This window comes from Solenopsis invicta, chromosome 5 (assembly GCF_016802725.1).
Source record: "Solenopsis invicta isolate M01_SB chromosome 5, UNIL_Sinv_3.0, whole genome shotgun sequence".
NCBI lineage: Eukaryota > Metazoa > Arthropoda > Insecta > Hymenoptera > Formicidae > Solenopsis > Solenopsis invicta.
In genome coordinates this window covers 11,842,323-11,864,844 of record NC_052668.1, presented here as the reverse complement: position 1 = coordinate 11,864,844, position 22,522 = coordinate 11,842,323, and the positions used below count along the sequence as shown (strand labels likewise).

Sequence of the window (22,522 nt, the reverse complement as noted above, 5' to 3'; positions counted from 1 at the left end):
GCGCTACCGTGCGTACGCGCTCACGTACTGCAAACCTAATTTATTTCGAGACACTGCCGATTGATATCAGCGGAGCTGATGAATTTGACGCGGAAGAAAGAGAGTAGCAAGCCGTTGGGGCTTTATTCTTACACCGCCCTTCTGCTTTTTCTTCTCCGGAGAGAATTGAAAGTGATTCCAAGCAGTATGAGTTTAAAAAGGATTAATCTCCATCCTTAATCTTTCTCGGCGCTATGTCAATAATCATCTTCCAAAGGTTAAGCCCGTTTCTTTTCGCTCAAGATTACTTTAATCGGAGCTTGAGCGCGAGGGTGTTTTGATCATAGTGCGCCCTGAATGAACTCGAGAGATATAAAGCGAGCCCCCCGGTCGATTACAAATTCAAACGACTATCAAAGACCGGCGCAATAATCTCCGATATCTGAACGATATCTCTCTCCTTCTCCTCCCCCTCCCCCCTTGTTATCATGATGGAAACGTCGATATTCGCGCACCTGCCGCGTATAATCTCTGTCAAATCCGCTTCATCCATTTGAGCGAAATGTAATCACGTCTGAACAGTCTCGGTGTGTAACAATCGATCGATCGCACACGGCGAAAAGATTTGCGGTCGGTCGCTGGTCACTGTTACGGTTCGCGCCGATGCCCGCAATTTAGTTTCTATTAGCGTGCGCATATAGCATTAAGTGCGCGCGTTCATTCGTTAACGGAGAGCGCAAATAACTTTGGTCGCGATAACGCAGATATCGTAATCAATGTAACGTTAAAGAGTACCACCGGGATAAGGGGATGTGGAGTATCCACTCCATCAAATTGTCATAACGATGCGCGCGTCGTTCGCGGCTCCGTCGTAAACCGCGCTGCATCGAAAGATTGACTATCAATCTACTTCGATCAAGCTTTCGAGACACGGTACTTACATCTTTATTAGAAAACCGAAGAGAGATAGAGAGAGATAGAGAGCTCCTAGAGTAATCGCTCACACTCGAACAGTACGAACTTTTCGTGCGGCAGCCCTTTAACAAGAGTTAATGACGCGACGAAAGGGGACATAAATAAATGATCGAGCGGACGAATTGTCGAGGGGTCCGTTGTCGAGGGAAGACGAATTTTGTCGCGCCTCGCAGTCAAACTATGAATCAACGTACGCGCCATGCCTTTTCATTCACGAGGACCGAGACAGAGTACGCGAGCGAGAGACGAACGGAACAACAGAGGAATAGAAGGATAGGCGCGGGGGAGGGAAAGGGAAAGCGGACTGGAAAAGAGTGAAAGGAAGAAACGACTGCCACAGAACCAGAGATTACGGTGTCCGTTTTGGCCTTTATTCATGCCAGGGTCGGCGAGACGACGCGTTAATCCTTAAACTGCAACGCTCGAAAAAATAACACCATTGGTAAACATCGGTCTGACAGTTTGCTATGTTTCCGCTAAATTTCTTATATAATTTTTTATTACAAGTTCCTTGTAATAAAAAATTATATAAGAATTATATTTTCAATTATTCTGAATACTTGTAAATAACGGAAGCGGAGAAAGATGTTTTGGTGCAAAGATTAGCAGAAAGATCTCATATACAAGATGTTTTCTATAAAACGTTACCTGCTACATTCTAGAGACGGTTTAAAATTATGAAAAACTGCAAAATACCTGTTTGATCGTTTCGAAGGGCTTGTTTTTAAGCGGATTGTAGAGATGTCACCCTTAAGAAATTTCTTGCTAGACAACAACTCAAATATTTCGAATAGACCCTCCCATTGGGATTTTAACTATGGTCGCCTCAATAAGGATATTCCACTCTCAAATGTGAGTGTGTAGTATGAACATAGACGTGAAATATCCTTATTGAGGCGGCCATAGTTAAGATCCCAAAAGAAAGTATAAAAAAAGAAACTTTTTGATACAAAGGGGAGGTTGGTACATTAAACCGTACAGGAGTTATTTCAATTAGGGTCAAAGTTCAAGAAAAGGTCAACTTTTAGAAAATCGTTACTCTCATTCAACTTGAAAAGTTTTAAAAATCCTAAGAAAGTTGAACTCCGTAGAAATTTTCCTAACAAAAATTTCCTAACATTGCATTAGTAATTAAGAGTTAAAATATGTAAATAAGACGTAGATGAAGAAATACATACATACCCACACAATACTGCGAAAAAGTAACATAAACGGTAAACTCCGGTCTGTGCTACAACTTTTTAACCGTTTCACGTTACACATTCCCAGCGAATGATAATGGGATCACTGCAGCATTTTGGTGGGGACAGATGGCATATGAAGGTGACTATGAGTTTAGAGCGTTTTTTGGTTGATGTCAAAGAAGTTATTGATAAGTAAAGTTTAATAGCAGTCTGTAAGATTGGCACTAAAGTTTAAGGATTAAAAGTGTCAACTTTGACCCTGATAGAAACGGATCTAGTCGATCTGATTCAGAATTTAGCTAGCTCTATACCTAAATTAGATTCTCTAACTCGCCACTGGTTACTACTGTTTGTACTGGTTCGTACATAACTGTCTAGTCACTACTCGGGAAAATAATAATAGAAATGGCAGAGTATTTTCAAAAACATATAAGCTAGCTACTGTCTAGCTACCAGATGTCCGCAAGACTTCAATTTTTTCTGGGAGCATCAGATTGAAATTTATTTCATTTCGTAAAAAAGTCTGTTTAGTGACTGAAAAACCAACATACATAACGTGAACTATAGATTTTCAGTACTAATAGTGTATATCCAAACATACTGAATCTCAACATACTGAATAAATAACAAGATAAACAAAAGGATAATAAATAATAAATAATAAATAGTTCAGAATAGACAGCAGCAACTAGGAAAAGTGAGCGAAAAGTAAGAAAGGTGACATTACTAAATAGTAACTATGTAGGACGTAATTTTTCTATCTCATGACTGGACAAATATGAGATTGAATTTCTATCAAGGGTGTCTCATTTCAGCACTCGACGTACGGAATAAGATCGAAAGAGACGATGAGAGGGAGAAGAAGGCAAGACTCGCGATAAATGTGAAACTATAAATCCAAATCGCCTGTTTTTAATCGGCCAAGTCTCTTTATCGCATACGCGATTAGGACGGGAGGAAGAGAAAGACCGCGGTAACCAATCTATGGCGATCTGCTCGAATAGATCGACGCGGCAAATTCACGCGGGGCGAAGCTGTCATTCGTACGTAATTAACTGTCCCGTCGAGCTTGGCCGCGATTCAAATTGAATTGACTATCGTTATGCGTCGGGGAGGACGGCGGGTGGCCGATGATGGTGGTGGCGGTGACGGTGCGGTACAGGCGATTCATTCGATTTCCGGCTCGATCGGCCCGGAGAGCCGAAGGCGTGACTGAAAAATATCCCACGGCCGGTAATTACGGCCGGCTTTCGCAATTATACACTCCGAAAATGTCCGGCGTGCAGCGCGCCAGAAATTTATACGTACGCCGCGTACAACATCGGCGAACACCGGCGCGCGCGAAAGCGCGTCCCGCCATTGTTTCGATTCTCCCACGATTCTCTCGCACGATCATTTCATTTATTTGCGCATAATCAACGCACGGCTGACGCGACGCGACGCTGATTCCAGTGAAAAAAAAAAAAAAAAAAATATATATATATATATAAAAAGGGAAAAAAAATGAAACGAATTTTACGCGATACCTTCGCACCGCAACTACCAATAATTTTTGCGATGCGATGCACGTATATTAGCTCTCGGCTTTATCACGATCACCGCTTTAGGGCTGACAATGTACGACCGAGCTTTCTCGTTTCCATCAGAAAGTATGAAAAGCTGTTAAAAAGCAGTAATGAGCTTTTAGTGTATGCAATATACAATTGAATATCTTCCGTGCAAAAAGGTTCTTACGAAAAGCAATAAGATATACATGGCAGCTAATGGACTAATAAATAGTAAAATAATCGTCAATGGTGAATCACCGGCAGCGTCGGTAATTTTTTAAAAATTTCCCGCGATATTGGAACGGCGGGTCGTTAACTGCGAGCTACTTAGGCAGCGACACGCGATATTATGCGCGTAATAACCCGTGAATGCCGTGCCATGGTAACTCGAAATCGAGAACTTGGCCGCAACTTTAAAGAGGAATCTCTCTCGCGCGCGCGCGGTGTGAACGAGCGAGCGAGCGAGCGAGGAGCGCGCCGCGCCGGTAACGGGACGATTATTGCGAAATGAAATCACGAACTTCTGCCGCGTGTGCACAACGATAGTGCATTGTCCCGTTTATAATGGCAATTTACCCGGTGTAACGAACAACGCGAAGTTTCGCCGGCCGAGGTTCATCTTCGACGCGAGGCATGTCCTTTGTTCCCTCAGCGTACCCATACGCCAACGTAATCGCTAAACCGCTACAACATGCCATTATTTGCCATTCCGCATCAGCTCACTCTGTTCCGCAAACACCTTTTTGTCGGCTGATCTGAATCGTTTCGCATTCACAAACCATTTCGCGTGTGTCCCAGTTGCGCGCCGCGCCGCGCCGCGCCGTCTTTGAATTAATCCCGCGTTTCGAAAGGGAACTGTAAATGGATTATCGTAAAACGTGGCGCGATTCCCGAGAGAGCGACTTTTTAACGCGGCTAATCTCGATTCGTTTCCCCTGATACTTCACGACATAATTCGCGAGATGAAAAAACCGATACGGTACAAAACTCCGTAATTCCAATCTCTTCGTTGTTGGAGCCGCGCTTGTTGCGCTCGACCTGTCTGGCGAAAACGTAATACAGTCGAGAAAAGGAAAGAGGCCTCTCTCGTCGAGACCCTCGTTGATCGTAGGCGTAATACGAACTGAAGGTTTCTATCGAAACAAAATTATGTCGGCGGATTCGAACCTCGTACATACACTGCCACGTACACCGTTGGCAAATTTGTGAATTTTTGTGAAAAAAATCTGCTGGTCAACGTTTTTGCGTCAAATAAAATTCACGTGTAAATTTAACACATGTCTGCTGTCTGATTAATTCAACTTAACAGATGTAGAATGCAGAATTGTGAAAGTGATTTAAAAAATATGTTAAAGTAACACAATTTGTACGTATTTGGTTAAATACTTTAATTATATTTTTTAAATCATTTTTATAATTTTACATTTTATATCTGTTAAAATTTACAGAAAAAGAGTGTTGATGTTACACTGTAACAGAAGTGGGGATAACTGTGTCATACTTTTTTTACTCTATTCTTCTGTTAATTTCGTCATAAAAATTATGTTAATTGTACACGCAAGTAACTTTGAATTACGATCAAGATTACATTTCTTTTCTGTTGAAATATTAACGCAGTATTATTGTTATCATTTAACACATCCAGATAACGTTAAATTAACACGAAATTTTGAATGGACCATTTTGGGACATGTGATTTGTGTTAAATTTAACACAATTTTTCCAACTGTGTACCAAAAAATGATGTTAAGAGTCTTATCTCTCGATAATCGCGTTCAACCGCGAACACCGAATTCGCAATGTCGGCACGCGGTGGCCGGCGACGCTTTGTGTAAGACAGATGGCACTTCGAAGTTCGTCGTAACTGCAACTCGCCGTCGCTTACCTATGCGCCCGTCCTTCGCGGCCGCGGTTCGTGACTCCGATCGAAAGCAAACTCGAAACTGAATTAGAAATCCCGCAAATAGTTACCATAACTAATAAACACAAGGGTCAAATTATCCATTCGCATAATACGCGAAATGCATTATATGCTTGCAGCCAAACACGCATGAATATTTACCTGCGTCTGATGCGGGAGGGTCTCCCTCGCGTTAATTTCGCACTGAGCGGCGCAATCAGTCGATCGTTTGGTCTATCAAATTCATCTACAATTTGTGCATTTCGATTAACATTGATACCGTTCCCTTCGCGAGCAAATATCTCACGCCGATTCTGGTGGCAAAGTGGTAAATCATAGATTTGCGGATCTGCAATTAATCTGCTTTTTAAACGCTGTTTCGGCTGGAATAAATGAAAATTGTGAACGCGCGACTGAAACGCAGACGGGGCCGCGGCATTTCGCGGATCAGACTTTCAATCCTATCGCATATTGCATTCTGCGCGAGATAAGCTATCGCTGCCAACCGCGCTCGTTTATTTAAAATTGCCTAGTTTTATACGATGCAACTGGTTCCTCTCATCCCTCCCCTCTGCCCCTCCGTCCACAAAAAAAAAAGATTTGTTGCACCAACTACGCAAATAATGACGTACGCAAGCTCGCGTATCTTCGCAGCCAGATGCGCAACGTTCGCGGGTTTATTGTTGTTGCGCAAACAACCGGAACTCCGGGCGGCCCGGATGTGTTTATCGTTGGATTAGCGATTCCATTGCCCAAGCTTTTCTGCTTCGCGGCACCGGGTTATGCCGACGAGGGCTTGCGCCGCGTCCGCGCAGGCTTTCGTTCGCGCGCTTGCGAATCATTCACGGTAAAATCGAACAGAGAGAATGAAAAGGCCCGGGGAGAATACGAACTAATTAACGAGGCATTTCGCCAACAGCGTCAAAAGGGAATTTGATTTAGAGGCAAATCCGCCGCGCCGCTGACCGCATAATATCTCTCGCACAGGTGAATCTGATCAATTAAATCTACCGAATGCGGATACAAATCCTGCCTATCTAACGGCATTCGTACGATCTATATCCGCGCAGAGTTAATCTCTGCCCATATAAACAAGAATTTGGAAATGCGATTCAAGAATCTCGAAAGCACAATTTTCTCCAACTTATTAATCTGTAGAATTTATTTGCGATCTAAAGAAGCGGTGCTAATAACAATTCAATTAGTTTTTGTGAACTTTATTTCAGTACGAATCTTGAGAATATTTCATTCGGCGTTACAATAATATAAGAAGATACGTATGCGTTTTTTTTGGCACCTTTAATCAGTTAATTTAATTAGTATTTTAGTTTAATTAGTAAATCTGTTGCGTCAGACGATATTTTTCCTGCCTTGAGGTATTAAAGAAAATATGAAAAATTCATGAAATATCTATCAACATTGTAATTGAATTTTTTGTAGTTATAATCTATTTTCATGGAGAGGTGGTCCAATATACAGCGATTTTATGTTTTAACTCGCATTACGAGGAAAATATGAAAGAGAAAAATATATAAACAAAACAATTTTTAGGAAGCTACAAACATGCAAAATAATCTAATATTATCAATAATATGCTCACTATTGTTTCAACTATGCAATTTGAAAGAGAAAATTGTACAAATTTCATTTTCGTTCTTTCAAATAATTTGTTTTCAGCGAATTTTATATAGAAAAAAGCTGTGTGTACGTACACACTATGGATATTTATTTCTTTTAATTATTTAAGTAGATCGTGTTTTTTATCAGTATTAATACAGTGCAACGTGTAGTTTCCGAGAAACATGGGAGTGCCGCTTTAAGAGGCGTGGGCCAGTATTGGCGACTTTCCTCTATTCTTACATCGTTGAGAGATTGCTACTTGACGCGTTTTGAACGCATTCGATTTATGACTTGCAAATAAATTAATGTCCGCAATAAATTACATCATAAAATCCGTAACAGTCTTCCGGCAGCATTTTCCAATGGTGACGACTTTCCAGATATCGCATTTTAAGTGCCTTGAGAAACGTGTATTGCACTTGTGTACCACGACGAATTGCGTAGAGCGATAGAGTCGAGAAATCTTTCTCCGCTTGCGTCCCAGATTTTCGATTATCGCAAATACCAAAATCTAGGCGCCATTACAAAATATTAAAGCCCGCGATAGATCCGCGGATCCTGGTACGTTTCGCGTACGTCATGCGTGAGCGGTATATTATGATGAGCGAGTATCTCTAAACGCGGAAGTTTAGGTATGCCGCTGTGCATGACGTCAAAGTCAACTCCAAATTTCATGGATTCTGCTCTAATCTAATGGTTACGGATTGGGTTTACGATGCGGGTAAGATCGGCGGCGGGATAAGGTTAGCGGCGTCGCACGCGCGTAACTAGGCGAAAATCCTGACTTCATATAATACAATTAACTGCGACGGCATGCGTGTGGATTCATGTCACGATGCGGTTTATCCGATGATCCTGTTTAGCGCGCCGCTAACTTTATAACGTTAATTTTAATCGAGGTTCGCCCTTAATGCATTTATCTCATTCAATCCAAGCATTTATACGGCATAAACGGAGGTAAACAGAGCGAATCGGTCGCTTTTACGTATTTCACCCGATCCCGACGAAAGCGCTGCGAGGCAAGGGCCTTTGCCGACCTGGATAGGAGTAAGTGCGAAGTGATAGGCAAAGTGGAGAGCGGATAAATAGATAATGGACCTAAATGAAGTGGAGAATATTTCACACTAGTTGAACTCTCGCGAGGGATGCGCGGCGGGGTCTAATGGCCCCGGGTCATGTTTACGATCCAGGCACGAATCGAGAAGCGGTCTCGCGTTCGCGCGCGCACAGCCGCCGACTCTTTTATAAAACTTAATTTTCCGGATAATTTTACCATTTGTTACCGCCTTTCCTCTTACGCGTTACAGTCATAATTTACAGTCGTCGTGCAGCCGAGCGTTAATGGAAATTTTAGGTACCGTCTCCTCTCTATCTTCCGCGCTTCCTTCTGCTCTCCCCCTCCCCCTCCCCCCTCTCTCACCCCGCCAAGTTTTTTTTTTTTCGTCGTCGCAGATTTAAGAGGAACGTTTAACGTTTTACATGGTCTGAAACTTCGGCGGAGAGGCGCATTAAAAGCGTGCCAGAAAGTACGTAAATATCCAGTCGGAATTTACATAATTTATCGCGATCTTCCCCCAGGGAGGTGAGCGGCTTATATCCTATTCGCGTTTTATTTCGCCGTAACAAGTGGCAAGAATAGAAACGGTAAGTCCAGTTTCCTCAATGCCCTGTACAACGGGGTATTCTTCTACTGCACGGGTTCCCGTTATTTACAGGAATATTGAGAAACGCCGTGTACTTAGTGCCGTCGGGAAGCGTCGTTTGCCTTGCAAGAATAAGCAAACAAGCAGTACTCAAACCCCGGCGTCTCCCGTAACAATCTCAAAACAGCTCCATAATAGAAAGCCGGCAATGTTGCAGCGAGCAGACCTCTCTAAAAATGATAAGAGAGAACGAGAGAAAGAGAGAGAGAGAGAGAGAGAGAGAGAGAGAGAGAGTGAGAGTTACGTAGCTCAACCGGAAGTATCGCCACGGGGGATCTCGGATAGAATCAGAGGGGGATCTGAAATCAGATCGCCCTCCCTACCCCCCCGTGCATCATCCGGGCGCACCTGTGGCAGTCCACAGCGTCGAGCAACAACGTTCTCCGACGCGAAGGTCGGAAAAAAAACGCGGCCAAAGTTGCTAATCTTTAACGAAATGACGGCGGATCAATAGCCGATTAATCCGATCGGTCTTCGAAATGTTCAATCATCCGACACGCGTATCGCGCGCTTCGCCCGGGAGCGGATAAATAAACGCGGCCTGGCCATTAATCTTCCTTAACTACCACCGAAAGTTTCTCGCGAGGCTTGCGCGAGAGAGTACGCGCGAGTGTTAAAATAACAATCTGTACGTCGCCGAACATCTTGCGTCGACGTTACGCCGGAGATGATCAATAGTTCGCGGGAGCTGGGCTGCGTTTACCGGCACGTAACCCAATCTAATAGCGGCGCGCTGAAATCAAGATCGATTCTAGAAAGCCAAAGTCGATCACGACGGCGGTGGTGGCGGCGGCGCGGCGGCCGACGCTTTGAGAACCGGGAACGCGGAACGCGCGCTTGTGTCCGGCAAAACGACAGAACCGTGGTGGTAAACCCCCGGGGGAAATAGTTCCGGCCTGCCGGACTATGCCGAAGTTACGCCGAGATTCCCGAGCTGCAGTAATGCAGTTTGGTAGTTGTGCAGTTGTAACGAGAGCCCCATAGTCGGGACGCTGTCCGTGGACGTATCGTACGTGCTATAGCGATCGTTATACGGCCGCGCAGAGTCGTATGGGTCGTATGACCGTATTCGGTCCACATGTTGTATTTGTACTACAAATCCCTGTAACCGCAAATCCCACGTCCGCAAACGCGTAGCGAGCTCTAATCACGGCCGTGCAAACGACGGCTGTCTTGAACTGTCCTGATACTTCCCAGCGACCGTGCATGGTAAAACGCCGTGATTAGCTCCTCCGCCTGCTTCTCCGCTCGACTTCCCGCCGAGCGACGGGTTCCGGCGCACGGATCACGTATGTGGATCAGTCGCGGGATAATATTATTAAAACGGTCGAATCCTGGGTTTTCGTAGCACATGTTAGCATGTAGAATAACGTTTGAAAACGACGGAAATGTTGGATAATATTTAGAGAATTACACGCAAATTATCTTCAACCCTTAAATACAGCATAGGGGAAAGTCTGGAAAGCCCCTCTTGAAAAAACTTCCGTGCCATTTGATCCAGTTGAGCAATAAAGTTGGTCAATCATAGCGCTCGATAGGGGAGACTTGAAACTTTTTTGCCGCTTTTAGCCCGGACCTTCCTTCTCATTCCGCCTTCACGTAGCAAGCGATCGTAATTTCAGGAAGATTCCCAATGCCGGGTTTGAGGGTTAGCAAATACGACGCGGTATTAATTTATAATAGCGATCGTTCGCTTGCAAAAGAATATGACTGGGTTCTCAGGATAGCGTTGCTACGATACCGTGCGTCGAACGTTTGCGACGAAACGTTCTACCGTCGCGTTAGTACGTCAATAAAACGTTTCTGCGTCAAACAAAGCGCTACCCAATAATTTTACAAATTCGCTGCATTCCTGAGAACCACGAGCGGTGAAGCTCGCGCCACGGTTTTCTATCTACCCGCATACACGTCGTGATGTAACGTTTATTGTTACGATGTGCATGTCACCGCGCGGCTCGATGACAGTGCCAATATTATTGCAAGAAAGTCGCGACGACGCTCCTTTTTTTTTATTTTTTTATTTCGTTCGCGTCGACGACAGCTCGATAATACGACTCGAACCCACGAAGGCGCGAACTGTCGAGTCGCGCGGAATTAGGGGCCCATAAATACGAATCAGCAGCCGCTTCGAATGCTGCTGTACGGACATGTATACACGTCCGATCGAGCGGAACTTCGGATTGTATCTCAGACTCCGCGTGTACTGTCTCTCTACGGCGGGTGCAATTCGGTGGACAGCGAAGACAGGCGAATGATCGATGGGATTAGTAAGGCAACCATTGTGACGTATCGAAGGATCGCCCCGTTAATGTATCTTTTTGCTCGTGCGACGAGCGCACGTTGCATCGCGAATCGTCGAGAGGCCCGTAAATTAATTGATAAATGTTGCTTGCAACATTTTATAGCTCGCAATTCAATTATTGAGTTTTCATAATAATTACGTGGATGATTCCAATTAACAAAAATTTGAGCTTAATGGGTGAAATACGAAGCCACTTGTATCGAAAAATTTATAATATTCTCTTGTAATTTTCATGTAAAGGTTAGAAAGAAAGCAACGGTAAGTATATTATATAAATAATAAGAGACAGAGAATAATAAAAATTAATGGCGGAAGGGCGGAAGTTGTGGAATATATCTGGAGTGGTGGAATATAATATCTCGTATGATTCGCATTGAATTCTAAAAGCAACCATTAAAATTACTTCGTTTTATTCAGACATTGTAGGATGATTACAGGTCATTATTTTTTGCTGTGTTTTTATAAAAGAATTTCAGTTTTGCAGGCAGCAGAAATTTTTATATTCTCCAATTTTGAGAAGTAGGGTCGTTGCACCAGTCGTTGAACAGTCGCCAATAAATGACTGTTTAGAAAAACTATTAAAATAATAAAACTTTAAAATAATAAACTGCAAAATCAATTGATATTGTTAAAATCAAATTTTCATGCAAAATTTATTAAAATGTAATTTTTTATTTGAAAACGTAATTGTATTAAATTATTTTGTGTTTGTTTATTGACTGGTCTAATTTCTTATTTGTTCATTGACTGGTACAGTGACCCTATGTTCGATTTTTTAACTTATAAGCCTGGTTTAACTTGAAGGTCTTGAATGCGAATTTGGAACAATATTATTAAACGTAATGTGTGTTGCAACGTGTGTATAAATTCGTCAAATAAAGTCGTGTTGTACGTGGGCTGTGGAATCTGACCGTTCACCATGTGCATCTCTCTTGCGACTTTCCAATCTCTTTGCAGACATTGTATGTCTAATATTTACTAAAAACAAAGAAATTGTTTTCAAAAGTTTCAAGTTTCATTTAGAAGAATTTTTAAATAAAAAAAATTATCAAAAAAAGTCTTTTTTTTAATAAAATATATCTTACAAAATGTTCATGAAACCTTGACACTTATTTGTGTGTAAAATCTACAAAAGATCATTAATTAATGTTTTTTTTATAAATAAAAGTGCTTTTCATGATATTAGTTGTTAGTACTTTACAATCGCTGCATTATTTCACACAAACGCATCCTTTTCTCACTCTTTAATAAATTGTAAATTACATTCGTTCTGTATACCCATTCTACCTATAACAATGAGAAACTGTAATGAAGAACTTACAAGGATATCTCGCTAACAAAAGTAAGGCAAACACTAGTTTTGGATCGTAGGCACAATTATCATAAGTCAAATTATATGCATTTCTACCTGGTTTCGACAATGTATTCAGGCTGTAAATATCGGATAGGAGCGCATTCGCTCGTACGTCGCGACGGCGTAACAAATGGCGCGTCCGCGAAGGCCGAGAGCGAAAATGGAGTTGCCATTATAAATGTATGAGTTCAAAAGTTCCGGTATGGCTGCGTCCTAGGAAATGAGCGAATGTCCTTTGCGACGGGACGCGTCAACGCGAAAAGTCCTCGTTTCACCGGCGCGTAACATCGTAGTCGTCGTCGTCGTCGTCGTCGGGCTTACGTTACGTTACCATGACGTACGTGAATCCGCGACGGAATTCCAGCCGGTTTACGGCGCGAATCTGATTTTCCTGGGAAAGAGGAACACGGGTACACACCGCCGCGGTGCGCACGCCCGACGATCGCGGGAGCGTGTACGAGTTGGCATTAACAGGAGAATAAATTATCCTATTCGGCACGAACCCTTCATAACTCAGTAGCAAAATTAGCATAAGATCAATATTGCTTTTTCGCCGCGCCACTGACGGCGCTCGGGGTTGGCGCCCCCGCATGCACATTTACCCAATTCACGATAAACGAAACGATGAATAACGAACACTATTGCTACCTGAAAATTGTCAATTGTGCGCATTGTACATATTGCATATTATCGCTTTCGGATATTTCATGCGTGTTCGGATATTTCTCTTTATGCCTCTCTCCTTTTAATGTAATATTCGCGAATACGAGTATACTGTCGGCGTTTCGTAAAAATTTCTAACAATTGATAACGTCGTCCGATTTACTTAACAATATAATACGTAATGCATGTAATATAAGCAAAAAAATAAATGGACTAAAATACAATACATGTGAGAATGTTACGGTATAAATGTAACTCGTTTCAGTTTTGCAGTATAAATTGAGCAAGTTAGACAATTCATGATAATTGTAAAGTTATGTAAACGCAGACACGCGAAATAAAAGGTATCTCATTTATTGTTTTCTGTAAATAAAGCTACCAATTTTTTGTGCAAGTTAGTTGAACTTCAATTGACGCGGGGTTTTGAAATTATTGTAGCATTGTACGTTTTTCATACTGTACTTTTCATACCGCGCTGTAACTGTTTACATTATGAATAATATCGGTATTTCAACCTCTCTTCTCTCAGCAGTCAGATTGTGGCACGTTTCAGAAGAACAGTTCGTTCGTCGATTGCTCCGCGATGGAGACGAGTCGTCGAAGATGCAGTGGAACGAATCGACGATAATTGGTGCAAAAATAGAAAGCGCGCTTATCTTAATTTCAATGATATTGTACAATCGCAGCTGCAAAGAGGAAATATCTCGTCAGAAAAAGCTTTTAATCTTATTAAATTTAATGAATTCAAGTTGTCGTGTTGGATGCCTTTTTCTTCAAATTTTAATCAATATATTACACGTTTTCATTAATTCTTTTTCTGTCAAACATCAACGTTCTCTCATTATCAACTGATAATTTTCGCGGCGCAATATATGTGCAGGACATAGACGTAGACGCGGATGAAGAAAAACAAAGTTCATGATAAAAGTTCGACGGCGTTTTCAAGTTTCATGCAAAATTCTGCGCAAGCAAGAGCGCTTACGATCCACGCGTGTACCTACGTCCGAGAGAAATTACGAAAGACGAAAGGAGGCACAAAAGGAGGAAGATAGACGGAAGAGAACGAGAAGGGAGAATTACCAGCCTCGAGAATGAAAGAGAGAGAGAGAGAGAGAACGAGTATTTTGTAGTAGACCATGGTCCACGTGACCGGTTGTGCCCTCGGAGTGGAACGCCGAGGTCAATGCTTTCCGTCCAAGGCTAAAGGGACCGGGAGAGCCGAGACTCGAGTAGGTACTCGGATACCGTGAGTACAACCGACGTCCAGCATCGGCGAGCGCCAAGCAACGAGAGAAGACGGAGGAGAAACCGCGCCGGTCTCAACCTGCCGGTTCCTCACCTCGCTTACAACCTGCCTCGTCTCTCCTTAGCGCGCACCCGGGCTCCCTCGTGGTCGAACGAGCCTCTCGCTCTCGCAACCGGGGGTCTCTCTTACGTATACCTACATCTGCCATGCTACGCGAACGAGAACGTCGTTGTCGCGGCTCCGGAGAATCGGATTTCACGTCCCGCGATATCGTCCGAGAGGTACTCGGGAGTACGGATCTCGGGTAGGAGATACGTTTGCCGAGTCGCCGAATACGCCGACGTGTTTGGGTTTCTACTAGATCGCACGCTCCAACATCGGGAATCGAGTTTGCGTTGCGACATCGTATCGCACGGTTGATCCTCGTGAGCGGAGACGGTAATACAATTGGGAAATTGACCCAAAATACCGCGCGAATTTCGCGTCCTGAAGTAGAGATAGCTGATCGATTTTCGACAATGATATTCACGGAAAGTTGCTTCGGAGATGCGATTATCACGCGGAAACGTTATCGTGATATCGCGCATTTATAGATCGAAAAACCGATCTTTTGACGTTCCCATGTCGCACCCGGTGCGCCTCGGACTGGCAAGAACTGCCAAGTATCATTTCACGAAGTTGCAACCAATACGAAAAGTCGCGAGATGAAGGGACGACGCGACGTTCCGTTCTTGTTACACTATTCGCACAGCCGCTCCACTTCCAGAATCGTAACTTGCTACAGCCGGACACTTTACGGCTGAGAACTAAAAGATTAAGAAGAGACTCCGGAACGGCAGAACGAGGACGTATTGTTTCCCGGGGTTTTCGCTAGCAAGAAATTGAATTTCGAAGACTGGCAAACGGCCGATGCTGCGCACAAGAACATCTCTGCCGTGCGCGTTGCACCGAGACGGCCGCTCATTTTTATACTTATCACATTTCGCAGATTAAACCCGAAAAGCGTAGGAGAAAGCGAAGGAGTACGCAGCGTGAAAATTTCAAAGTTACAACTTAAAATCGACGTAATTTCGGTATACTTTCAGTTTTCAATTTTGTAAAGGCGAAAAATATCTATTGTCACCTCACACCGTTTACTTGAATCGTCGCAAATAAATATAGTTATACAATTTCGCGAAGGAGGGGCAGGGGGGGGGCGGGATTGAGGGGCAATTTAAATTGAAAATTGTATCTTGAACATCAAAGTTTGAACACGCGGAAATTAAATTTCAATCTGCGCGGCGTCTCGAACGCAACTGTCGGCAATAACATCGCTAACGTCGAAAAGGCAGGCTTCTCGAAAATTGTTCGCGGTGTATAGCCGTCGCGAACAGTACCAAGTAAATTAAGGAACGCCTCGTTGCAAAGGAATAACGTCCAACGCAGCGCGAGTGCGCCGGCATATTCAACCGCGGAAATAACGATTAATGGATACGATTAAAACCAAGAGCGCCGTTACCACGCTCGACCTAGCCCCCTCTCGGCCCTTAAAGAAATCGATTTTTGAAGATGAAGTATAATAGCATTTTCTTGATACCATCACCGTCGAAAGTATGAAATTTACGCGTGTTTAGATTAATTGCCGGCAAAATAAAAATTGATGGTAGAAGCGTGGCGGTAAATGACTGTATTAAATCACTGGTGTATCAGCGTGACGAAGAAACGGTAATCAGAGTTGGGAGACCGGTGTTACGCATTGCATGCATTATCCTTCCGTACCTTGGCGCGATGGATGATGTACTTTATACACGATCTATTTAGAAAATTGAGCATGAGATCGCCTACGCTTCTTCCCTCGACAGTTACTAGCGCGTAAACCCGTTCGAGCTCTCGTGGATGTACGTCACATAAATATCCATTTGCCGCAACAAATTCTATTCTCTCACAGCGATAACCGGGAAGCGAACGGAACACTGTCTGGGAAAAATTACGAGATCATCTCGAATACCGCGGACCCGGTCCCCGTCAGAATATTAAACGACATCACGCTGATATTATGGCTGCGAGTTCTCGGATATTAAACTTTAACTTCGCGATAATGCATACTTTTGCAGTACTGGCGATATTGAACGAAATGTCATTTCACCTATCTTTGTTATGGAAACTCTCTTTTAACTTTTAATGATTTATTACATTCAGACATGTCGTAAAAGAGATGAGAGATATAGGAAAGCGAAACGTAAAAATATGCAATACAATCTTTGTTTCAACGATAAATTGAACTTTTTTTTAGTTTCCACCATGAATGTATTTTTAATTTATATTTCTAATATAGGTAGAGAAGAGAAAGATATCGTAAAAAAGAGGTTGCGGTGGTGAAATACCAGATATTTCGCGTTGAATTCTAAGAGTAACCGTTAAAAAGTATTTCATTACAATCTATTTAAACATTGTAGAATAGTTACTAGAGTTATTAGAGTTCATTGCATTTTATAAAAGCTGAATTGCAGTTTTGCAGATAGCAGAGATTTTTACAGGTATACATGGTCTATGTATTTTTGCAAAATATGATTTAACTTTAGTTCAGTTCGAAGGCAGCTTCCAAATAGTGAATTTAATATAATGCGAAAATGCGTTTATGAATTCGGTATATAAAATCATACTACGTACGGCAGAGGTTCGTGAGTCTTTTTACATTACTGATGTTATGACCGCACTTTCGACTTTACAACTTCATAGTGGACGTTGCATATTATAATGCTTATTAGCAACAAACGTCGTATTACTTATTTAAACAGAGGCTTAAGATTGTAATATACATACCTTTCAAAAACAAAACAAAAAAATTAGCAACAAAGAAATCATTAAAAAATTTTTTTCAAATAAAATATATTTTATAGAATTTTATAAAACCTTGTTTTGTGCGTATATTACTGTGTAAGAAATATTAAAGATCATTAATTTGTGATTTTTTTATAATTAAGTGCCTTTTATGACATTGTCGCAATTCCCCCTCCCCCTGCCTCTCCATCAATTTTACAAACCTAACTTCTTTTTTCTCTCTTCAGTAAATTTTAAATTATATTCGTTTTATATACCCAATAAATTTTTACATACAGAGTGATTAATAGAACTCTATAGCTAAGAAATTAGTGCTCATAAGAATTACGTTGCGTTAATATTTACCATAAGAAAAAGGACAGAAGCGTCCTCGTACCCCAATTTTAATGAGCCTTTAATATGTTGTAGTAGAGATCAACAAAATAAGGGACGCGTATTTTTTTATATGTGCCCGTTTTCACTTTGAAGAAAATTGGTTCTTTTCTTTCGAAGCGTACATCGTCAAAACTATAACGCCTTAACTTTATAACAATGATAAAAAAAAGAAACAAATTTTTTATCACTGTTATGAAGTACTTTTCAAGCCATTTAACTTTCATTCAGAACTTTTTTTTTATCCCTTATAGTTTTGACGATATACGTTTCGAAAGAAACAAAACTTGATTTTCTTCAAAAGGGTGTGTTAAAAAATAAAAACGAACACGTATAAAAAAGTATGTGTCCCTTATTTTGATTTGTACTACAACATATTAAAGGCTCATCACAATTGGAAAAGGACGTTTTCGTTCTTTTCCTTGCGAGTTTGATTTTAAGAAAAGAAAATGATATTCCGCCACTCCCTTTTCTCCTCTACAACTTTCATTTCTAAAAAAGAGAGAGAGAGAGAGAGAGAGAGAGAGTAGAATTAATATCAACGACACTTTAGTCGACCATTATCGAACTTCGTTCGCGAAACAATATACCGCGCACGACACTTAATCCGCGTAATCCCCGAATCTGCGCGAAAGGCGAGTTAAAGTCGCGAGCGCGCGCGTTTAAACGGCGTTCTGACTAGCAATAATTTAACAGAGGCAAGGCACTACCTATTTACGTAGGAAGCGAACGAGGTACATCGTCGAAAACGCCTAGAGCCAGATACGAGAATGGCGTCTTTGGAAACTTTCCCATCGTATAACGTCGTCGTCGTCGTCGTCGTCGGCGGCGGCGGCGGCGTGCGGGCACGCGCGCTTGTCTCCCCTAAACGTTTTGGCCAAGTACTTTAAGTTTACACGACGGGACAAGTTTGCGAACTTTAACTTATTTGCTTCCGTGCCGGATTACCGGTTAAACGGTCCCGGTCGCCGGGAGGGTTAATACAAGCCACACGGTCTATGCAAAAGGCGTATGATCGCCGACACCGAAACCGTCACAATTTCACCGACTTTGCCAGGCAAAGGTAAAGAAAACTTTGAAGCTAACCAACACTTTCCGTAAACGGCGAAAAAAGCAATTGTAGGAGTCGGCGTGACGCGAATAATGGCGGAAAAATGATCGCATTTCCGCGAACCGCTCGACGGCGAATAGTTATTGCCGTATATGCCACCTTATCGCACATGTGACACCGTGATTTGCGACGGCAAATTGCCGCAATGGGTTACAACACTTGCGGAAGATAATAAAGGAGCTATGAAAATTGCCCGGGATAAGAGGATCACAGTTATCTTAAGTGGTTTAAGTTATTTACATCAACTAAGCCGCTTAAACAACTTGGAAATTAACTTTTGTCTTTTTGTTGAAAAATGCTTTAAAACGTTTATACTAGGAACATGCGTTAAGTGCATACGTCAAAATTAAATACGCTTCTTGTTTGTGCACCATGTAGGTAGAAAAGATACTGATACAATTTGTCTTAGCTAATTCACATTTTAAAACAATAGATGAGAACGAGATGCACACTTGTTTGTAATATGCCGCCTACCCTTTTAGCGATCCATTATTTTAAAACAAAGTAAAATAATCTAACTCACCGGTACGATACGCAGCAGCGGAGTTATAATGTGTTAATCTGTAAATACAAACATAATTAATAAAATTACAACGGATTTAAAATAATCAGAGGATATGTATGCTAATACACAATAGCCGACATTTTTTTAAGATACATTTTACATGGTAAAGTAATCTTGAAAAAATGTTGGCTATTGTGTGTTAGCATACATATTAGCGCTACTACATAATGGCAGGTTTCTAAACAAACGATTCCATAAGTAATTACTAGAATTCGTCATTTGATAACGGAGATAATACGAGTGGCCATACCTACATAGCTCATAATACCACCTTTTCTAATATTTTACAAAAATATTTAATGCATGTATTGAATTTTTCACTCGTTTTTTTTTTAAACAAAGTTATTTAGTCAGGTATTCCCGATATTTCGAAAAAATCTTTATCTTACAATTTCCTGTATTTTAGTTTAATAAATATTTAAAGCCCTTTATTTTACTAATTTCAAAGAAACACGTGTTTAATAAAAAATTTAATTTTAATCTTGTTGCAAAATTATGTAAAAAAGCGCGATATAACCGCGAGAACAAACGATCAAGTCCGCAAATAACAAGGAATAAATAAACAATAAATTACGTACCCTCGGGTCGCTCCGCCGTTGCCTGATGCCACCTTGGCCTCCTCCTCCTCTTAGATTTTTTCGTAGCACTCATACACGCATACACTCGCGGAAATACAATCAATTGCACACGATAATTTAAAAAAAAAATACAATAATTACACGGCACTATATTACGATGGAAAACAAACACGATGAAAAACGATGATCGACGGTACGATTCATTCGGCAAACAGTCCAAAATAAATGAATTTCAAACAGCACAGAATTCGCAGATGACTCGATCAGAATTACTTGCCATCCGCGATGTTGGTATCTACAAAAACAAATAATAATTTGCGTTAAAAAAATTAATATTCTCATTACAGTGGAGCCTCCCATATCCAAAATAATAGAGAGAGAAAATTGTTCAGATAAAGGAATTTTTGAATAATAGAAGAAATACATTTTTATATTAACTTTTATTTATTCAAACAGAAACTTAAATTTTTAACAAAAAAAAACTTAAATCATTTACGTAAAGAAAACAAAATTAATTTCACAAATGTTATAACATTCAAATAGTAAAACGTTCGGATATTAAGTATTCGGATAATGGAACTTCGGATATGGGAGGCTCTACTGTATATAATACAATAGTTGGAAATATGTGACTTCCTAAAAAAGAAACTAATAAAGCGTTTCGACAAACTGATTACTCATATATCAGTAACTGATTTGATAATCATTATTCAGTTAACAGCTAAAATGTCATCAGATGTAGTAATCAGTATTTATTGGAACACTTTATCAGTTCTTTTTTTCAAGGGACTGAGAAATTCACTATTGAATTTCAATACGCATATTTATTCGTACTACTAATAAATAATCGATCTATTAAGCTTTCCTGAATCGGCGAGTCACGAGTTACTTCGCGCTCTCAATCCAGAAATGCAAAACATAATTACATTTTATACATTAATCGTTGAAAAATTTTAAACGCGATGTTAGCTTCGGATTCAAGAGTCGTTAAGAAAATAATTATTTCTCATAAATATTGCAATAAATTGATAATTTATAATTTCCATTTCCTTTCCAGTTATATTTCCCACCTATCTTTCCCGTTCCAATTCCTGCTACTAACAGATGAATTACGTGAAATATCTGGCTCGATAAATAATAGTTATCTCGATACGCTGTTATTAATAACGACAATCAATTAATCTCGCAAGCTGCGAATTGTAAAAGATCGTTTCGTTCATCTTCTCTTACGATCTGTTGTAACCACGTCTCAAATCATAATGACGTACGAAGAACAACTGAGGAATCTCGTGGCGCAAACATAAATGAACACGCATATACGATAACACGTTATATGATTCAAAAATCTCCTTAACCCGTTATCAGAAAATATTTAAAAAGACAAATAAAATATATAAAATATATTTGACTCGTTTCTCACGTCATTAAGACATAGAACGTTGCTTGAATATTTTGTTCTACATATTGTGTTTCAATCCAACTTCCAATTCTCAAGATAGTAAATTAAGTATGTAGATACTGATTGGCGTACGATTCAAGACAAGAGAGACGAAATATATTGAGATCGAGTACTGCTATAGAAATAATTATGCAATGTTGATATATATATAGAAAACAATTTCTGTTTTCTGTCGCTCTTATTCTTGTCGTACTATTTTTATTTTTCTGCAATGTATATTTCGAGAATATTTAACACTCGTTACAAAATAAGCGTATGTTGAATATTTTGTATTTTGCACATCAATTTGATTTATTTTTAATAGGAAGAAATTAATAGAACGTTTTGAAAATTAGTCTTCGCGTCTTTTGGCATAGAATTTATAAAATTAAAAAATCCTCAATTACATAGATTTGTCAGAGCCAGCTATCACTCGAATATTTCATATGAAAAATAACTAAAATAAGTATCTTCTTCGTTCCTAATTGCGTTTTAAACGGCAGCTTGCACCGGATTCCCTTAGTGAATTTTGTCAAGTTCCATATATCCCCGGACAGGAGAGCTTGATTGAATAACCGATCAACGGGCGCGACTGGCGCAGTTATGCATGTATATATGTATGTTAGAAACTTGTTTAGCGCTGCCCCTCGGGACTGAAATTCTGCGGTGGCGTCGGCTGGTGCAGTCGGTTCTCCAGACATGTAAACTCGCGCCAGCCGAGATACGCATCCGTACTATTGCAACAAGCCGTGCTTAACACGGTTGCCAGTTTATAACCGCTGAACATGTCCTCGAAAGCTTAGAACTCGATCTTGGCCAAGGTTCGCGTAGGATTTTCCAAAATATAGGTAAAGCTCTACACTCTAATTTACGTAAAAAACGAGCTTTGTTCAAATTTTTCTGTTGTAAATTTTTAACCTAGGGAGTTAATTTAATACAATGTGACTATGTTATTTAAATATTTTGTGTTTAATTCATGTTTAACATTTCTTAGTGCCAAAATAATCCAATTTATAGATAAATGAACAAGTAAGAGAAATGTTGTTTTGAAACGTTAATTCTAAAATTAAATGAATAAAATACATTTATTAGAAATGTTAACTTTGTTGAAGAAATATGCTTTCATAATTTGTTTCTAAACTTGTATCAATGTGTAATTTTTTAT

At 40.7% G+C, this 22,522-nt stretch overlaps 1 protein-coding gene across 1 annotated transcript in view; it reads right to left on the bottom strand.

The window, feature by feature from the left end:
- The window catches only part of LOC105207535 (protein turtle), a 306,264-nt gene extending 286,927 nt beyond the window's left edge, over window positions 1-19,337 (bottom strand). Inside the window, exon 1 of the mRNA XM_039449815.1 lies at window positions 19,300-19,337. The gene's annotated coding sequence lies outside the window, so the exon portion shown is untranslated. The remainder of the gene's footprint in view (window positions 1-19,299) is intronic.
- Between the last annotated feature and the right edge of the window lie 3,185 nt (window positions 19,338-22,522).